We start from the raw sequence: 22,430 nt of genomic DNA, 5'->3' as shown, positions 1-22,430 counted from the left end.
ATAGTCTAAATCTTTGACGTACATTGTAAAAAGCAGTGGTCCCAACACTGACCCCTGTAGCACTGGTAACCGGCAGCCGGCCAGAATAGGATCCCTTTATTCCCACTCTCTGTTTTTGGCCGACCAACCAATGCTCCATCCCTGCTAGTAACTTCCCTGTAATTCCTTGGGCTCTTATCTTGTTAGGCAGCTGCATGTGTGGCACCTTGACAAAGGCCTTCTGAAGATCCAAGCACACCACGTCTACTGCATCTCCTTTGTCTATCCTGCTTGTAATTTCAGTAGGTTTATCAAGCAGGATCTTTCTTCCAAAAAACCATGCTGGCTTTGGCCTATCTTGTCATGTGCCATCATCTCAAGCCTAACAATCGCTTCCAACAATTTCCCAACCACTGATGACAGGCTAAAGGGTCTATAGTTTCCTTTCTGCTGCTTCCCACCCTTCTTAAAAAGCAGAGTAACATCTGCAATTTTCCAGTCATCCGGCACAAGGCCAGAATCTATCAATTCTTGAAAGATTATTGTTAACACCTCCACAGTCTCTCCAGCTAATTCCTTCATGACCAGAGGGTGCATTCCATCAGGTCTAGGAGATTTATCCACCCTCAGACCATTAAGCTTCCTGATTATGGAAATGAATAATCATGGCCAGCTTCTTCTCATAATTCATCTTTTCCTTCCAAATGACCTTCTTAGTTTCTTTCTGCAAGTTTTTAAAAGCTCTCCAGTCCTCTATCTTCCCACTAGCTCTGGCTTCCTTGAATGCCCTCTCTTTTGCTTCTACTTTGGCTCTGACTTCACTTGTCAGCAATGGTAGTGTCCTTCTTCCATTCAAAAATTTCTTCTTATTTGGACTATACCTGTCTTGCACTTCCCTCATTTCCCTCAGAGAGAGAGAGAGAGAGAGAGAGAGAGAGAAAGAGGGAGAGAGAGAGAGAGAGAGAGAGAGAGAGAGAGAGAGAGAGAGAGAGAGGAGAGAAGATAGGGTTTTAAGCTTTCTGTAGATAAACCACAAATTGTATGTTTTACTAAGAGGATGAATAGACCAGCACGCAATTTAAAATGTTTGGTGTGCTACAAGCTCAGGCTTTAAGACTGTGTTGTGGTGCAGTGAGGTCATCTCCTGTTTCAGCTTCACTGGTTGAAATGGGACAATTACCCTTACAGTTGTGGAGGTTGCAGTTAGTGTTATCATACCGGGTTAACTTGGGGGAGCAGAGGAATGATCACCCAGTTAAAAGTGTGTTGGAAGACTGTTGGGAACATCACAAGAAGAGTGTTTTCACTTTTGGGTGGCTGGGATCTCATCTCACTAGGAATATGGGTTTGCTGGATTTTGCAATATGTCCCACTGTCGCTTCTTTGGTTTTGGTTTTCTTTGTCTGGTTTTTTCCCCAATCACTTCAGTTGATATTAGGTTGCTTGTTTTAATGAAGTCCAAGGATCCTTGTATGTCTGAGAGTCTGTTGGTTAATCAGTATATTAAGGGAAATTATTGTGATATGTTAATTACTTTTACTGATGGATAAAAATCTAATTAAGCTGGGACTGTTTGCGTGGTTATTTTTTGTGCTTGAATTACAGGGAGCCATAAAGAAATGTCTTACTAACCATTTATCAGTATGTACAGCAGAACTGGTTGCCATCATTTTGGACTTACAATGGATGGAAGAAATTTTTCCTTGCAAAGTTGTAACTCTCTACACCACACTCCAGTTCTGTCGGTGGTGTTAATGCACCTTTGACTTTGCAGTTAAAAGTCAGAAGAAGAAAGACGTTCAGTTGTTCAGACCAAACGTCAGAATGGGGAGGGAATGTGATCTAACTGAATCTAGTCTATTGTTGGTGCCAGACAGGGTGGTTTGAGTATCTCAAACTGCTGGTATCCTGGATTTTCATGCAGAAGTCTCTGGAGTTTAGAGAGAAATGTGTGAAAAGCAAAACTACACCTAGTGAGTGACAGTTATATCAAGAGGTTATAACAGGCAGCCTTCATAAATTGTCACAGTCTGTGATTATACGTGTACCTTCCCCAATGTGTAGACTCCAGAAATCATACATCAATCTTTCATTAATTGTAACTTTCAGAAATGGTGCCAGTAGTTTTCAAATTGTGGCAATCAGAAATCGTAGCGTTCTCCAGCAATCCTCCTTCTCCACCACCCACCCCCCGGCATCTTTTAAGTCTGTCATCTTCCCCTTCCTTCTCAGTCCTGAACAAGGGTCTCGGCCCGAAATGTTGACTGTTCGTTCACTTCCAGATGTTGCCTGACCTGCAGAGTTCCTTCAGAATTGTGTGTGTGTTGCTTTGGATTTCCAGCATCTGCAGAATTTCTTGTGTTCAGATTGCACCGGTAGGTTTCACAAATTGCAGTCTCCATGAGTGATACATGCAGCTTTCCAAAATTATAACGTTCACGTTATATATGTAACTTCTCTAAACTGTAGCATTCACAAATTGCTGATGTAGCTGTCAGAAATTCTAATATTCATGAAGAATATATATACTGTTTGGAAAATCGTAAACACAAGGGATTTGTAGAAATGTTAGTGGGATAGGTAGCAGGAGCAACGGCAAAGTCTCAGGAATGCAGGTCACTGGAGGAAAAACTGAAATTAACCGGTTCTGTTGCGAAGCGGGAAACAGAACACAGAACTGAACAACACTGGGACTGGTTTTGGCAAACTTATTAACCTGTGCCCACCAGATAGACACGATCAAAATTTTCAAAACTTTAAAATTGTTTAACATCATTTCCAGTACACAATTGTAAAGGAGAACAAAATAATTGTTACTCTGGATCCGATGCAGCACAGAAAAACAAACAAAAAATGAACACAATAATACTAAAAAAGCACACACAATACATATAAATGCATAAACAGCTTATAGACTTAGACTGAATGTGACATTAGGCTGTACATAATGTGACTGAAGGCAATAATAAAATAGTGGTGGCATTAGTGGACGTGCTGAAATAATTATCATTGCCCATCACAAAATGATATAACTACAGTAACTGGGCCCAGAACACTCGGACACTTCTGACTCAAGCATTTTATTAATTTTACTTGTAGACAAGGAGTACAACCTAGCCCCTGTCAGTGTTCTGAACTCTGAATATTCAAATTGACTTATTAGTTCTGGATATTGATCATTATAAGTTGTATATGTGTGAATTCCTTATTCACAAGATCATTCGCCATTCACAATAGACGTGTTAAACCCAACCGAAACTTCAAATGGACAGCCGATGATATTTAAAAAGTCAGTGAGGACAACAGAGCCTTTGTTGTTGGAGATGCTTAACATCTTTCTGTTATATTGTCGCTAGTTTGGATTGAGCAGGGGAGACTCCGGAAGTGACACTTGTCTACAGCTGCCCCGGGCTATCATTCTCTTTATCCCTTTGTTTACTGCAACTTCCACGGGTGAAGATATTGATCAGCCTTACTTCTTGGGGAAAGTAACTGTTTTTGAGTCTGGTGGTCCTGGCGTGGATTTGTGTAGCCTCCTCCCTGATGGGAGTGGGACAAGCAGTCCGTGAGCATGGTGAGTCAGACCCTTCATGATGTTATTGGCCCTTTTCCAGCATCTTGAAGGTGGGTAGGCCGGATGCAGTGATTCAGCGTTTAGGATGCCCTCTGTGCATCTGTAGAAACAGAACCAGGTTTCATATCAACGGCATGTGGCATGCAATTTGTTAACTTTACAGTACAATGCAAAACAACTTATAGAAAAGAACTCAATTACACTAAGTGTATATATAGGCATTAAACATTAAGTTAAATAAATAGTAAAAGAACAAATAAAAAAGGTAGTTATGTAGTGTTTCTGGGTTCAATGTAAATTCACAAATCGGATGGCAGAGGGGAAGAAGCTGTTCCTGAATCACTGAGTGTGTGACTTCAGTCTTCTGGACCTCCTTCCTGACGGTAACAGTGAGAAGAGGGCATGTCCTGGGTGGTGGGGGTCCTTAACGGTGGACACAAACCTTTTTCAGTCACCGCTGCTTGAAGATGTATTGGATATTACAAAGGCTGGTGTCCATGACCAACTTTACAACTCTCTGCAGCTCACTTCCATTCTGTGCAATGGCACTCCAGCCCACCCCCCTCCAGACCAGACGGTGATGCGACCAGTCTGAATGCTCTCCACGGAACGTCCGTAGACATTTGCGAGTGCTTTAGGTGACAGACCAAATCTCCTTAAACTCCGAATGAAATACAGACACTGTCTTGCCTTCTTTACAGTTCCATCGATATGTTGGCACCCGGTTATCCCTCAGATAATATCACTCAGGAACCTGAAATTGCTCACTCTCTCCACTTCTGATCCCACTGAGAATCCCTCGACCGTGTTCCCTCGTCTTATCCTTTCAAATCCGCTCTTTCATCTTGCTGACGTTGAGTGCATGATTGTTACTCCGGCACCACTCAACTAACTCCTATATCTCACTCCTGTACGCCCTCTCGTCACCACCTGAGATTTTGTCAACAATGGTTGGATCATCAGCAAATTTATAGATGGTATCTGAGCTGTGCCTAGCCTCACATCATGGGTGTAGAGAGAGTAGAGCAGTGGGCTAAGCACACATCCCTGTGGTGCATCAGCATTGGAAATAGTATCTCCACCTCACTGATAATCAATCTGAACAGACTGTAGTCTTCCCGTTCGGAAGACGAGGATCCAGTTGCAGAGGGAGGTACGGAGGCCCAGGTTCTGTAGCTTTTCAGTCAGGACTGTAGAGATGATGGTGTTAGACACTGAGCTATAGTCAATAAACAACACCCTGGCTTAGATACTGTATTGTCCAGGTGATCCAAAGCCGTGTGGAGAGCCAATAAGGACATGTCTGCCGTAGACCTATTGTGGCAAGAGGCATATTGCAGTGGGTCCAGATCCTGGCTGAGGCAGGAGTTGATTCCAGTCATAACCAACCTGTCCAAGCACATCGTCACCGTAGATGTAAATGCTACTGGATGATAGTCACTGAGGCATCTCACACTGCTCTTCTTGGGCACTGGTAGAATGGTTGCCCTTTTGAAGCAGACATGAGTGTAAATGAGCAAGGCGGGGGCACACCAGAAGCCAGTTTCCGTACCATGCATTGATACAACTTTTAGGATGCCCTGTACTGCACATCTCTGGAATAAAGTACGTGTAAATATGCAAGACTATTCTTCAAGGAGAGTTTGAGATTTGGTAAAGTCACTAAATGCTCTAGCAGTGAAGAACAATCTGACTGGTTACATCAGCACCTGGTATGGAAGCTCCAATGCATGGGATCGCAAGAGGCTGCAGAGGGTCGTAGACTCAGTCAGATCCATCACGGACACAAACCCCCCCCACCATCACAGACACAACCATCCCCACCATCACAGACACAACCCTCCCCACTGTCACGGACACAACCCTCCCCACCATCACCGACACAACCCTCCCTCCATCACAGACACAACCCTCCCCAACACCGTCACTGACACAACCCCCCCCCCACTGTCACGGACACAACCCTCCCCATCATCACCAACACAACCCTCCCTCCATCACAGACACAACCCTCCCCCCCACCATCACCGACACAACCCTCCCCACCATCACCAACACAACCCTCCCCTCCATCACCGACACAACCCTCCCCACCATCACCGACACAACCCTCCCTCCATCACCGACACAACCCTCCCTCCATCACAGACACAACCCTCCCCCCCACCATCACCGACACAACCCTCCCCACCGTCACAGACACAACCCCCCCACCGTCACTGACACAACCCTCCCCACCATCACTGACACAACCCTCCCCACCATCACAGACACAACCCTCCCCCATCACAGACACAACCCCCCCCACCATCACCGACACAACCCTCCCCACCGTCACCGACACAACCCTCCCCTCCATCACCGACACAACCCTCCCCACCATCACCGACACAACCCTCCCCTCCATCACCGACACAACCCTCCCCACCGTCACCGACACAACCCTCCCCACCGTCACAGACACAACCCTCCCCACTGTCACGGACACAACCCTCCCCACTGTCACTGACACAACCCTCCCCTCCATCACTGACTCAACCCTCCCCACCGTCACCGACACAACCCCCCCCACCATCACCGACACAACCCTCCCCACCGTCACCGACACAACCCTCCCCACCGTCACGGACACAACCCTCCCCACCATCACCGACACAACCCTCCCCACCATCACCGACACAACCCCCCCCACCGTCACCGACACAACCCTCCCCACCGTCACCGACACAACCCTCCCCACCGTCACGGACACAACCCTCCCCACCATCACCGACACAACCCCCCCCACCGTCACCGACACAACCCTCCCCACCGTCACCGACACAACCCTCCCCACCGTCACCGACACAACCCTCCCCTCCATCACCGACACAACCCTCCCCACCGTCACCGACACAACCCTCCCCTCCATCACTGACTCAACCCTCCCCACCGTCACCGACACAACCCCCCCCACCATCAACGACACAACCCTCCCCACCGTCACCGACACAACCCTCCCCACCGTCACGGACACAACCCTCCCCACCATCACCGACACAACCCTCCCCTCCATCACCGACACAACCCTACCCCCCCCGTGATGGACACAACACTCCCCACCGTCACAGACACAACCCCCCCACCGTCACTGACACAACCCTGCCCCCCCAACGTCAGCGACACAACCCTCCCCCATCACAGACACAACCCTCCCCACCATCACAGACACAACCCTCCCCACCATCACAGACACAACCCCCCCACCGTCACTGACACAACCCTGCCCCCCCAACGTCAGCGACACAACCCTCCCCCATCACAGACACAACCCTCCCCACCATCACAGACACAACCCCCCCACCGTCACAGACACAACCCTCCCCACCATCACAGACACAACCCTCCCCACCATCACGGACACAACCCCCCCCCCCCACTGTCACCGACACAACCCTCCCCCCCATCACAGACACAACCCTCCCCACCGTCACGGACACAACCCTCCCCACCGTCACGGACACAACCCTTCCCACCATCACAGACACAACCCTCCCCTCCATCACAGACACAACCCTCCCCACCATCACGGACACAACCCCCCCCCCACCATCACAGACACAACCCTCCCCACCATCACGGACACAACCCCCCCCCCACCATCACAGACACAACCCTCCCCACCATCACAGACACAACCCTCCCCCCACCATCACGGACACAACCCTCCCCACCATCACCGACACAACCCTCCCCACCATCACCGACACAACCCTCCCCACCATCATGGACACAACCCTCCCCACCGTCACAGACACAACCCTCCACACCATCACGGACACAACCCTCCCCACCGTCACAGACACAACCCTCCCCATCATCACGGACACAACCCTCCCCACCATCACCGACACAACCCTCCCCACCATCATGGACACAACCCTCCCCATCATCACCGACACAACCCTCCCTCCATCACCGACACAACCCTCCCCACCATCACGGACACAACCCTCCCTCACCATCACAGACACAACCCCTCCCTCACCGTCACGGACACAACCCTCCCTCACCATCACAGACACAACCCTCCCTCACCATCACAGACACAACCCCCCCCCACCATCACAGACACAACCCTCCCCACCATCACAGACACAACCCTCCCTCACCATCACAGACACAACCCCCCCCACCATCACGGACACAACCCTCCCCACCATCACGGACACAACCCTCCCCACCATCACAGACACAACCCTCCCCACCGTCACCGACACAACCCTCCCCACCGTCACGGACACAACCCTCCCCTCCATCACGGACACAACCCTCCCCACCGTCACGGACACAACCCTCCCCATCGTCACCGACACAACCCTCCCCACCATCACCGATACAACCCTCCCCACCGTCACAGACACAACCCTCCCTCACCATCACAGACACAACCCCCCCCCCACCATCACAGACACACCCTCCCCACCGTCACGGACACAACCCTCCCCTCCATCACGGACACAACCCTCCCCACCGTCACGGACACAACCCTCCCCACCATCACCGACACAACCCTCCCCACCATCACAGACACAACCCTCCCCACCGTCACGGACACAACCCTCCCCTCCATCACAGACACAACCCTCCCCTCCATCACAGACACAACCCTCCCCACCGTCACGGACACAACCCTCCCCTCCATCACAGACACAACCCTCCCCACCGTCACGGACACAACCCTCCCCACCATCACAGACACAACCCTCCCCACCGTCACGGACACAACCCTCCCCACCATCACAGACACAACCCTCCCCACCGTCACAGACACAACCCTCCCCACCATCACAGACACAACCCTCCCCTCCATCACAGACACAACCCTCCCCACCGTCACGGACACAACCCTCCCCACCATCACAGACACAACCCTCCCCACCGTCACGGACACAACCCTCCCCACCATCACTGACACAACCCTCCCCACCATCACAGACACAACCCTCCCCACCACCACCATCACAGACACAACCCTCCCCACCATCACAGACACAACCCTCCCCACCATCACAGACACAACCCTCCCCACCGTCACAGACACAACCCCCCCTCCCCCACCATCACTGACACAACCCTCCCCACCATCACAGACACAACCCTCCCCACCATCACAGACACAACCCTCCCCACCATCACTGACACAACCCTCCCCACCATCACAGACACAACCCTCCCCACCATCACCGACACAACCCTCCCCACCATCACAGACACAACCCTCCCTCCATCACGGACACAACACTCCCCACCATCACAGACACAACCCTCCCCACCGTCACAGACACAACCCTCCCCACCATCACAGACACAACCCTCCCCACCATCACTGACACAACCCTCCCCACCATCACCGACACAATCCTCCCCACCATCACCGACACAACCCTCCCCACCATCACAGACACAACCCTCCCCACCGTCACAGACACAACCCTCCCCACCATCACCGACACAACCCTCCCCACCATCACAGACACAACCCTCCCCACCGTCACCGACACAACCCTCCCCACTGTCACCGACACAACCCTCCACCATCACGGACACAACCCTTCCCTCCATCACGGACACAACCCCCCTCCACCATCACCGACACAACCCTCCCCACCATCACAGACACAACCCTCCCCACCGTCACCGACACAACCCTCCACCGTCACCGACACAACCCCCCACCATCACGGACACAACCCTCCCCACCGTCACAGACACAACCCTCCCCTCCATCACAGACACAACCCTCCCCACTGTCACCGACACAACCCTCCCCCCCACCATCACTGACACAACCCTCCCCACCATCACAGACACAACCCTCCCCACCGTCACAGACACAACCCCCCCCACCATCACTGACACAACCCTCCCCACCATCACCGACACAATCCTCCCCACCATCACCGACACAACCCTCCCCACCATCACAGACACAACCCTCCCCACCGTCACCGACACAACCCTCCCCCCCATCACGGACACAACCCTCCCCCCCCATCACAGACACAACCCTCCCCACCATCACAGACACAACCCTCCCCATCGTCACCGACACAACCCTCCCCTCCATCACCGACACAACCCTCCCCACCGTCACCGACACAACCCTCCCCACTGTCACCGACACAACCCTCCACCATCACGGACACAACCCTCCCCACCATCACAGACACAACCCTCCCCACCGTCACCGACACAACCCTCCACCATCACCGACACAACCCTCCCCACCATCACAGACACAACCCTCCCCACCGTCACCGACACAACCCTCCACCGTCACCGACACAACCCCCCACCATCACGGACACAACCCTCCCCACCGTCACAGACACAACCCTCCCCACCATCACCGACACAACCCTCCCCACCATCACAGACACAACCCTCCCCACCGTCACGGACACAACCCTCCCCTCCATCACAGACACAACCCTCCCCCCCCACCGTCACAGACACAACCCTCCCCACCATCACTGACACAACCCTCCCCACCGTCACTGACACAACCCTCCCCACCGTCACTGACACAACCCTCCCCACCATCACAGACACAACCTTCCCCACCATCACAGACACAACCCTCCCCACCATCACCGACACAACCCCCCCCACCGTCACTGACACAACCCCCCCCACCGTCACTGACACAACCCTCCCTCCATCACGGACACAACCCCCCCCACCGTCACTGACACAACCCTCCCTCCATCACGGACACAACCCCCCCCACCGTCACTGACACAACCCTCCCCACCATCACAGACACAACCCTCCCCACCGTCACCGACACAACCCTCCCCACCGTCACCAGCACAACCCTCCCCACTGTCACAGACACAACCCTCCCCATCGTCACCGACACAACCCTCCCCACCATCACCGACACAACCCTCCCCACCGTCACAGACACAACCCTCCCCCACCATCACAGACACAACCCTCCCCACCGTCACAGACACAACCCTCCCCACCATCACAGACACAACCCTCCCCACCGTCACAGACACAACCCTCCCCACCATCACTGACACAACCCTCCCCACCATCACCGACACAACCCTCCCCACCATCACAGACACAACCCTCCCCACCGTCACAGACACAACCCTCCCCACCGTCACTGACACAACCCTCCCCTCCATCACTGACACAACCCTCCCCCCCCCACCATCACAGACACAACCCTCCCCACCGTCACAGACACAACCCTCCCCACCATCACTGACACAACCCTCCCCCCCCCACCATCACAGACACAACCCTCCCCACCGTCACAGACACAACCCTCCCCACCATCACAGACACAACCCTCCCCACCATCACTGACACAACCCTCCCCACCATCACCGACACAATCCTCCCCACCATCACCGACACAACCCCCCCCACCATCACAGACACAACCCTCCCCACCACCACCGTCACAGACACAACCCTCCCCACCATCACAGACACAACCCTCCCCACCATCACTGACACAACCCTCCCCACCATCACCGACACAATCCTCCCCACCATCACCGACACAACCCTCCCCACCATCACAGACACAACCCTCCCCACCGTCACAGACACAACCCTCCCCACCATCACCGACACAACCCTCCCCACCATCACAGACACAACCCTCCCCACCATCACCGACACAACCCCCCCCACCATCACAGACACAACCCTCCCCACCACCACCATCACAGACACAACCCTCCCCACCATCACAGACACAACCCTCCCCACCATCACAGACACAACCCTCCCCACCGTCACAGACACAACCCCCCCTCCCCCACCATCACTGACACAACCCTCCCCACCATCACAGACACAACCCTCCCCACCATCACAGACACAACCCTCCCCACCATCACTGACACAACCCTCCCCACCATCACAGACACAACCCTCCCCACCATCACCGACACAATCCTCCCCACCATCACCGACACAACCCCCCCCACCATCACAGACACAACCCTCCCCACCATCACTGACACAACCCTCCCCACCATCACCGACACAACCCTCCCCACCATCACAGACACAACCCTCCCCACCATCACCGACACAATCCTCCCCACCATCACCGACACAACCCTCCCCACCATCACAGACACAACCCTCCCCACCATCACTGACACAACCCTCCCCACCATCACCGACACAATCCTCCCCACCATCACCGACACAACCCTCCCCACCATCACAGACACAACCCTCCCCACCGTCACAGACACAACCCTCCCCACCATCACCGACACAACCCTCCCCACCATCACAGACACAACCCTCCCCACCATCACCGACACAATCCTCCCCACCATCACCGACACAACCCCCCCCACCATCACAGACACAACCCTCCCCACCACCACCATCACAGACACAACCCTCCCCACCATCACAGACACAACCCTCCCCACCGTCACAGACACAACCCCCCCTCCCCCACCATCACTGACACAACCCTCCCCACCATCACAGACACAACCCTCCCCACCATCACAGACACAACCCTCCCCACCATCACTGACACAACCCTCCCCACCATCACAGACACAACCCTCCCCACCATCACCGACACAATCCTCCCCACCATCACCGACACAACCCCCCCCACCATCACAGACACAACCCTCCCCACCACCACCATCACAGACACAACCCTCCCCACCATCACAGACACAACCCTCCCCACCATCACAGACACAACCCTCCCCACCGTCACAGACACAACCCCCCCTCCCCCACCATCACTGACACAACCCTCCCCACCATCACCGACACAACCCTCCCCACCATCACCGACACAACCCTCCCCACCATCACAGACACAACCCTCCCTCCATCACGGACACAACCCCCCCCACCATCACTGACACAACCCTCCCCACCATCACCGACACAATCCTCCCCACCATCACCGACACAACCCTCCCCACCGTCACCGACACAACCCTCCCCCCCATCACGGACACAACCCTCCCCTCCATCACTGACACAACCCTCCCCCCCCCACCATCACAGACACAACCCTCCCCACCATCACTGACACAACCCTCCCCACCGTCACCGACACAACCCTCCCCACCATCACAGACACAACCCTCCCCACCGTCACAGACACAACCCTCCCCACCATCACAGACACAACCCTCCCCACCGTCACAGACACAACCCTCCCCACCATCACAGACACAACCCTCCCCACCGTCACAGACACAACCCTCCCCACCATCACCGACACAACCCTCCCCACCATCACTGACACAACCCTCCCCTCCATCACGGACACAACCCCCCCCACCATCACTGACACAACCCTCCCCACCATCACAGACACAACCCTCCCCACCATCACAGACACAACCCTCCCCACCGTCACAGACACAACCCTCCCCACCATCACTGACACAACCCTCCCCCCCCACCATCACAGACACAACCCTCCCCACCGTCACAGACACAACCCTCCCCACCATCACAGACACAACCCTCCCCACCATCACTGACACAACCCTCCCCACCATCACCGACACAATCCTCCCCACCATCACAGACACAACCCTCCCCACCGTCACCGACACAACCCTCCCTCCATCACTGACACAACCCTCCCCACCATCACAGACACAACCCTCCCCACCACCACCATCACAGACACAACCCTCCCCACCGTCACAGACACAACCCCCCCCACCATCACTGACACAACCCTCCCCACCATCACCGACACAATCCTCCCCACCATCACCGACACAACCCTCCCCACCGTCACCGACACAACCCTCCCCCCCATCACGGACACAACCCTCCCCCCCCATCACAGACACAACCCTCCCCACCATCACAGACACAACCCTCCCCATCGTCACCGACACAACCCTCCCCTCCATCACCGACACAACCCTCCCCACCGTCACCGACACAACCCTCCCCACTGTCACCGACACAACCCTCCACCATCACGGACACAACCCTCCCCACCATCACAGACACAACCCTCCCCACCGTCACCGACACAACCCTCCACCATCACCGACACAACCCTCCCCACCATCACAGACACAACCCTCCCCACCGTCACCGACACAACCCTCCACCGTCACCGACACAACCCCCCACCATCACGGACACAACCCTCCCCACCGTCACAGACACAACCCTCCCCACCATCACCGACACAACCCTCCCCACCATCACAGACACAACCCTCCCCACCGTCACGGACACAACCCTCCCCACCGTCACAAACACAAACCCACCCCCCCAACGTCAGCGACACAACCCTCCCCCCCCCCTCCATCACGGACACAACCCTCCCCACCGTCACGGACACAACCCTCCCCCCCCACCGTCACAGACACAACCCTCCCCACCATCACTGACACAACCCTCCCCACCATCACAGACACAACCCTCCCCACCGTCACGGACACAACCCTCCCCACCGTCACTGACACAACCCTCCCCACCATCACAGACACAACCTTCCCCACCATCACAGACACAACCCTCCCCACCATCACCGACACAACCCCCCCCCCACTGTCACGGACACAACCCTCCCCACCGTCACTGACACAACCCTCCCTCCATCACGGACACAACCCCCCCCACCGTCACTGACACAACCCCCCCCACCGTCACTGACACAACCCTCCCTCCATCACGGACACAACCCCCCCCCACCGTCACTGACACAACCCTCCCTCCATCACGGACACAACCCCCCCCACCGTCACTGACACAACCCTCCCCACCATCACAGACACAACCCTCCCCACCGTCACCGACACAACCCTCCCCACCGTCACCAGCACAACCCTCCCCACTGTCACAGACACAACCCTCCCCATCGTCACCGACACAACCCTCCCCACCATCACCGACACAACCCTCCCCACCGTCACAGACACAACCCTCCCCCACCATCACAGACACAACCCTCCCCACCGTCACAGACACAACCCTCCCCACCATCACAGACACAACCCTCCCCACCGTCACAGACACAACCCTCCCCACCATCACTGACACAACCCTCCCCACCATCACCGACACAACCCTCCCCACCATCACAGACACAACCCTCCCCACCATCACCGACACAACCCTCCCCACCATCACCGACACAACCCCCCCCACCGTCACTGACACAACCCTCCCCACCATCACTGACACAACCCTCCCCACCATCACCGACACAACCCTCCCCACCATCACAGACACAACCCTCCCCACCATCACCGACACAACCCTCCCCATCATCACAGACACAACCCTCCCCACCGTCACTGACACAACCCTCCCCTCCATCACAGACACAACCCTCCCCCCCCACCGTCACAGACACAACCCTCCCCACCGTCACTGACACAACCCTCCCCACCGTCACAGACACAACCCTCCCCACCGTCACTGACACAACCCTCCCCACCGTCACTGACACAACACTCCCCATCGTCACAGACACAACCCTCCCCACCGTCACTGACACAACCCTCCCCACCATCACTGACTCAACCCTCCCCACCGTCACAGACACAACCCTCCCCATCATCACAGACACAACCCTCCCCACCGTCACTGACACAACCCTCCCCACCATCACCGACACAACCCTCCCCACCATCACGGACACAACCCTCCCCACCATCACAGACACAACCCTCCCCACCATCACAGACACAACCCTCCCCACCATCACTGACACAACCCTCCCCACCATCACAGACACAACCCTCCCCACCATCACGGACACAACCCTCCCCACCATCACAGACACAACCCTCCCCACCATCACTGACACAACCCTCCCCACCATCACAGACACAACCCTCCCCACCATCACCGACACAACCCCCCCCACCGTCACGGACACAACCCCCCCCACCATCACTGACACAACCCTCCCCCCCCACCGTCACAGACACAACCCCCCCCACCGTCACCGACACAACCCCCCCCACCATCACAGACACAACCCTCCCCACCATCACCGACACAACCCTCCCCCCCCACCGTCACAGACACAACCCTCCCCACCGTCACAGACACAACCCTCCCCACCGTCACTGACACAACCCTCCCCTCCATCACAGACACAACCCTCCCCCCCCACCGTCACAGACACAACCCTCCCCACCGTCACTGACACAACCCTCCCCACCGTCACTGACACAACCCTCCCCACCGTCACCGACACAACCCCCCCCACCGTCACAGACACAACCCTCCCCACCATCACTGACACAACCCTCCCCCATCACAGACACAACCCTCCCCACCATCACCGACACAACCCCCCCCACCATCACAGACACAACCCTCCCCACCACCACCGACACAATCCTCCCCACCATCACCGACACAACCCTCCCCACCATCACAGACACAACCCTCCCCACCACCACCGACACAATCCTCCCCACCATCACTGACACAACCCTCCCCCCCCACCGTCACAGACACAACCCTCCCCACCGTCACTGACACAACCCTCCCCACCATCACAGACACAACCCTCCCCACCGTCACTGACACAACCCTCCCCACCATCACTGACACAACCCTCCCCCCCCACCGTCACAGACACAACCCTCCCCACCGTCACAGACACAACCCTCCCCCCCCACCGTCACAGACACAACCCTCCCCACCGTCACTGACACAACCCTCCCCACCGTCACTGACACAACCCTCCCCACCGTCACTGACACAACCCTCCCCCCCCACCGTCACTGACACAACCCTCCCCACCATCACAGACACAACCCTCCCCACCGTCACTGACACAACCCTCCCCACCGTCACTGACACAACCCTCCCCACCGTCACTGACACAACCCTCCCCCCCCACCGTCACTGACACAACCCTCCCCACCGTCACTGACACAACCCTCCCCACCGTCACTGACACAACCCTCCCCACCGTCACTGACACAACCCTCCCCCCCCACCGTCACTGACACAACCCTCCCCACCATCACAGACACAACCCTCCCCACCGTCACTGACACAACCCTCCCCACCATCACTGACACAACCCTCCCCCCCCACCGTCACAGACACAACCCTCCCCACCATCACAGACACAACCCTCCCCCCCCACCGTCACAGACACAACCCTCCCCCACCGTCACTGACACAACCCTCCCCACCGTCACTGACACAACCCTCCCCACCGTCACTGACACAACCCTCCCCCCCCACCGTCACTGACACAACCCTCCCCACCATCACAGACACAACCCTCCCCACCGTCACTGACACAACCCTCCCCACCATCACTGACACAACCCTCCCCCCCCACCGTCACAGACACAACCCTCCCCACCGTCACTGACACAACCCTCCCCACCATCACAGACACAACCCTCCCCCCCCACCGTCACAGACACAACCCTCCCCACCGTCACTGACACAACCCTCCCCACCGTCACTGACACAACCCTCCCCACCATCACAGACACAACCCTCCCCCCCCACCGTCACAGACACAACCCTCCCCTCCATCACAGACACAACCCTCCCCACTGTCACTGACACAACCCTCCCCACCGTCACAGACACAACCCTCCCCACCGTCACTGACACAACCCTCCCCACCGTCACTGACACAACACTCCCCATCGTCACAGACACAACCCTCCCCACCGTCACAGACACAACCCTCCCCATCGTCACAGACACAACCCTCCCCACCGTCACAGACACAACACTCCCCATCGTCACAGACACAACCCTCCCCTCCATCACAGACACAACCCTCCCCCCCCACCGTCACAGACACAACCCTCCCCACCGTCACTGACACAACCCTCCCCTCCATCACTGACACAACCCTCCCCCCCCCACCATCACAGACACAACCCTCCCCACCGTCACAGACACAACCCTCCCCACCATCACAGACACAACCCTCCCCACCATCACTGACACAACCCTCCCCCCCATCACCGACACAACCCTCCCCACCGTCACAGACACAACCCTCCCCACCGTCACAGACACAACCCCCCCACCGTCACAGACACAACCCTCCCCACCGTCACAGACACAACCCTCCCCACCATCACCGACACAATCCTCCCCACCATCACCGACACAACCCCCCCCACCATCACCGACACAACCCTCCCCACTGTCACGGACACAACCCTCCCCACCATCACCGACACAATCCTCCCCACCATCACCGACACAACCCTCCCCACCGTCACAGACACAACCCTCCCCACCATCACGGACACAACCCCCCTCCCCATCACAGACACAACCCCCCCCACCATCACCGACACAACCCTCCCCACCATCACCGACACAACCCTCCCCACCATCACAGACACAACCCTCCCCACCATCACTGACACAACCCTCCCCACCATCACAGACACAACCCTCCCCACCATCACTGACACAACCCTCCCCACCATCACCGACACAACCCTCCCCACCGTCACAGACACAACCCTCCCCCACCATCACCGACACAACCCTCCCCACCATCACCGACACAACCCTCCCCACCGTCACAGACACAACCCTCCCCACCGTCACTGACACAACCCTCCCCACCATCACAGACACAACCCTCCCCTCCATCACAGACACAACCCTCGCCACCGTCACGGACACAACCCTCCCCACCATCACAGACACAACCCTCCCCACCGTCACTGACACAACCCTCCCCACCGTCACAGACACAACCCTCCCCACCATCACCGACACAACCCCCCCCCACCATCACCGACACAACCCCCCCCCCCCATCACAGACACAATCCTCCCCCACCATCACTGACACAACCCTCCCCACCATCACCGACACAACCCTCCCCACCGTCACAGACACAACCCTCCCCCCACCGTCACTGACACAACCCCCCCCCACCATCACCGACACAACCCCCCCCCCCATCACAGACACAATCCTCCCCCACCATCACTGACACAACCCTCCCCACCCCACCATCACAGACACAACCCTCCCCACCGTCACAGACACAACCCTCCCCCCACCATCACAGACACAACCCTCCCCCCACCGTCACAGACACAACCCTCCCCCCACCGTCACAGACACAACCCTCCCCACCGTCACAGACACAACCCTCCCCCCACCGTCACAGACACAACCCTCCCCACCGTCACAGACACAACCCTCCCCCCACCGTCACAGACACAACCCTCCCCACCGTCACAGACACAACCCTCCCCACTGTCACGGACACAACCCTCCCCTCCATCACCGACACAACCCTCCCCACCGTCACAGACACAACCCTCCCCACCATCACCGACACAACCCTCCCCACCGTCACAGACACAACCCTCCCCCCACCGTCACTGACACAACCCCCCCCCACCATCACCGACACAACCCCCCCCCCCATCACAGACACAATCCTCCCCCACCATCACTGACACAACCCTCCCCACCCCACCATCACAGACACAACCCTCCCCACCGTCACAGACACAACCCTCCCCCCACCGTCACAGACACAACCCTCCCCACCGTCACAGACACAACCCTCCCCACTGTCACGGACACAACCCTCCCCTCCATCACCGACACAACCCTCCCCACCGTCACAGACACAACCCTCCCCACTGTCACGGACACAACCCTCCCCTCCATCACCGACACAACCCTCCCCACCGTCACAGACACAACCCTCCCCCCACCGTCACCGACACAACCCTCCCCTCCATCACCGACACAACCCTCCCCACCGTCACAGACACAACCCTCCCCACCGTCACAGACACAACCCTCCCCCCACTGTCACGGACACAACCCTCCCCTCCATCACCGACACAACCCTCCCCACCGTCACAGACACAACCCTCCCCCCACCATCACAGACACAACCCTCCCCACCATCACAGACACAACCCTCCCCACCATCACAGACACAACCCTCCCCACCATCACTGACACAACCCTCCCCTCCATCACAGACACAACCCTCCCCCCCCACCATCACGGACACAACCCTCCCCACCGTCACAGACACAACCCTCCCCACCATCACAGACACAACCCTCCCCACCATCACTGACACAACCCTCCCCACCGTCACTGACACAACCCTCCCCACCGTCACTGACACAACCCTCCCCACCATCACAGACACAACCCTCCCCACCATCACCGACACAACCCTCCCCACCGTCACCGACACAACCCTCCCCTCCATCACGGACACAACCCTCCCTCCATCACCGACACAACCCTCCCTCCATCACCGACACAATCCTCCCCTCCATCACCGACACAACCCTCCCTCCATCACCGACACAACCCTCCCTCCATCACCGACACAATCCTCCCCTCCATCACCGACACAACCCTCCCTCCATCACCGACACAACCCTCCCTCCATCACCGACACAATCCTCCCCTCCATCACCGACACAACCCTCCCTCCATCACCGACACAACCCTCCCTCCATCACCGACACAATCCTCCCCTCCATCACCGACACAATCCTCCCCTCCATCACCGACACAACCCTCCCTCCATCACCGACACAACCCTCCCTCCATCACCGACACAATCCTCCCCTCCATCACCGACACAACCCTCCCCTCCATCACGGACACAACCCTCCCTCCATCACCGACACAACCCTCCCTCCATCACCGACACAATCCTCCCCACCATCACCGACACAACCCTCCCTCCATCACCGACACAACCCTCCCCTCCATCACCGACACAACCCTCCCCCCCGTCACCGACACAACCCTCCCTCCATCACGGACACAACCCTCCCCACCATCACCGACACAACCCTCCCCACTGTCACGGACACAACCCTCCCCACCATCACTGACACACCCCCCCTCCATCACCGACACAACCCTCCCCTCCGTCACGGACACAACCCCCCCCCCCATCACAGACACAACCCTCCCCACCATCACCGACACAACCCCCCCCTCCATCACAGACACAACCCTCCCCACCGTCACTGACACAACCCTCCCCACCGTCACAGACACAACCCTCCCCACCATCACTGACACAACCCTCCCCACCATCACAGACACAACCCCCCCCCACCATCACAGACACAACCCCCCCCACCATCACTGACACAACCCTCCCCCCCGTCACCATCACAGACACAACCCTCCCCTCCATCACGGACACAACCCTCCCCACTGTCACCGACACAACCCTCCCCACCGTCACGGACACAACCCTCCCCACCATCACTGACACAACCCTCCCCATCATCACAGACACAACCCTCCCCACCGTCACGGACACAACCCTCCCCACCATCACTGACACAACCCTCCCCACCATCACAGACACAACCCTCCCCACCGTCACGGACACAACCCCCCCCACCATCACGGACACAACCCTCCCCACCGTCACGGACACAACCCTCCCCACCATCACCGACACAACCCTCCCCACCATCACCGACACAACCCCCCCCCCACTGTCACGGACACAACCCTCCCCACCGTCACGGACACAACCCTCCCCACCGTCACGGACACAACCCTCCCCACCATCACCGACACAACCCCCCCCCCACTGTCACAGACACAACCCTCCCCACCACCACCATCACAGACACAACCCTCCCCACCATCACTGACACAACCCTCCCCCCCATCACGGACACAACCCTCCCCACCGTCACAGACACAACCCCCCCCACCATCACTGACACAACCCCCCCCACCATCACAGACACAACCCTCCCCACCATCACAGACACAACCCTCCCCACCATCACAGACACAACCCTCCCCACCGTCACTGACACAACCCTCCCCCACCGTCACCGACACAACCCTCCCCCCCATCACGGACACAACCCTCCCCCCCCACCATCACAGACACAACCCTCCCCCACCATCACCGACACAACCCTCCCCCCCGTCACAGACACAACCCTCCCCACCATCACCGACACAACCCTCCCCACCGTCACCGACACAACCCTCCCCACCGTCACAGACACAACCCTCCCCACCGTCACTGACACAACCCTCCCCACCATCACTGACACAACCCTCCCCACCATCACAGACACAACCCTCCCCATCATCACAGACACAACCCTCCCCACCATCACAGACACAACCCTCCCCATCATCACAGACACAACCCTCCCCCCATCACCGACACAACCCTCCCCCCACCATCACAGACACAACCCTCCCCACCATCACAGACACAACCCTCCCCACCATCACAGACACAACCCTCCCCCCCATCACTGACACAACCCTCCCCACCATCACTGACACAACCCTCCCCACCATCACAGACACAACCCTCCCCATCATCACAGACACAACCCTCCCCACCATCACAGACACAACCCTCCCCATCATCACAGACACAACCCTCCCCCCATCACCGACACAACCCTCCCCCCACCATCACAGACACAACCCTCCCCACCATCACAGACACAACCCTCCCCACCATCACAGACACAACCCTCCCCACCATCACAGACACAACCCTCCCCACTGTCACCGACACAACCCTCCCCCCCATCACGGACACAACCCTCCTCCCCACCATCACCGACACAACCCTCCCCACCATCACCGACACAACCCTCCCCCCCCGTCACGGACACAACCCTCCCCACCATCACCGACACAACCCTCCCCACCGTCACGGACACAACCCTCCCCACCATCACAGACACAACCCTCCCCACCATCACAGACACAACCCTCCCCCCCCCGTCACGGACACAACCCTCCCCCCCCGTCACGGACACAACCCTCCCCACCATCACAGACACAACCCTCCCCACCATCACAGACACAACCCTCCCCA

General features: G+C 57.4%; 1 long non-coding RNA gene across 1 annotated transcript in view; it reads right to left on the bottom strand.

Annotated features, from left to right (window-relative positions):
- Positions 1-3,045: 3,045 nt before the first annotated feature.
- Positions 3,046-22,430, bottom strand: part of LOC140737641 (uncharacterized) — a 42,549-nt gene continuing 23,164 nt past the window's right edge. Inside the window, exon 2 of the long non-coding RNA XR_012101216.1 lies at positions 3,046-3,653. This is a non-coding gene — a long non-coding RNA (uncharacterized lncRNA). The remainder of the gene's footprint in view (positions 3,654-22,430) is intronic.

This window comes from Hemitrygon akajei, chromosome 1 (assembly GCF_048418815.1).
Source record: "Hemitrygon akajei chromosome 1, sHemAka1.3, whole genome shotgun sequence".
Classification (NCBI taxonomy): domain Eukaryota; kingdom Metazoa; phylum Chordata; class Chondrichthyes; order Myliobatiformes; family Dasyatidae; genus Hemitrygon; species Hemitrygon akajei.
Note: the sequence above shows the minus strand (reverse complement) of the source record. Positions and strands in the feature narration are given on the sequence as shown.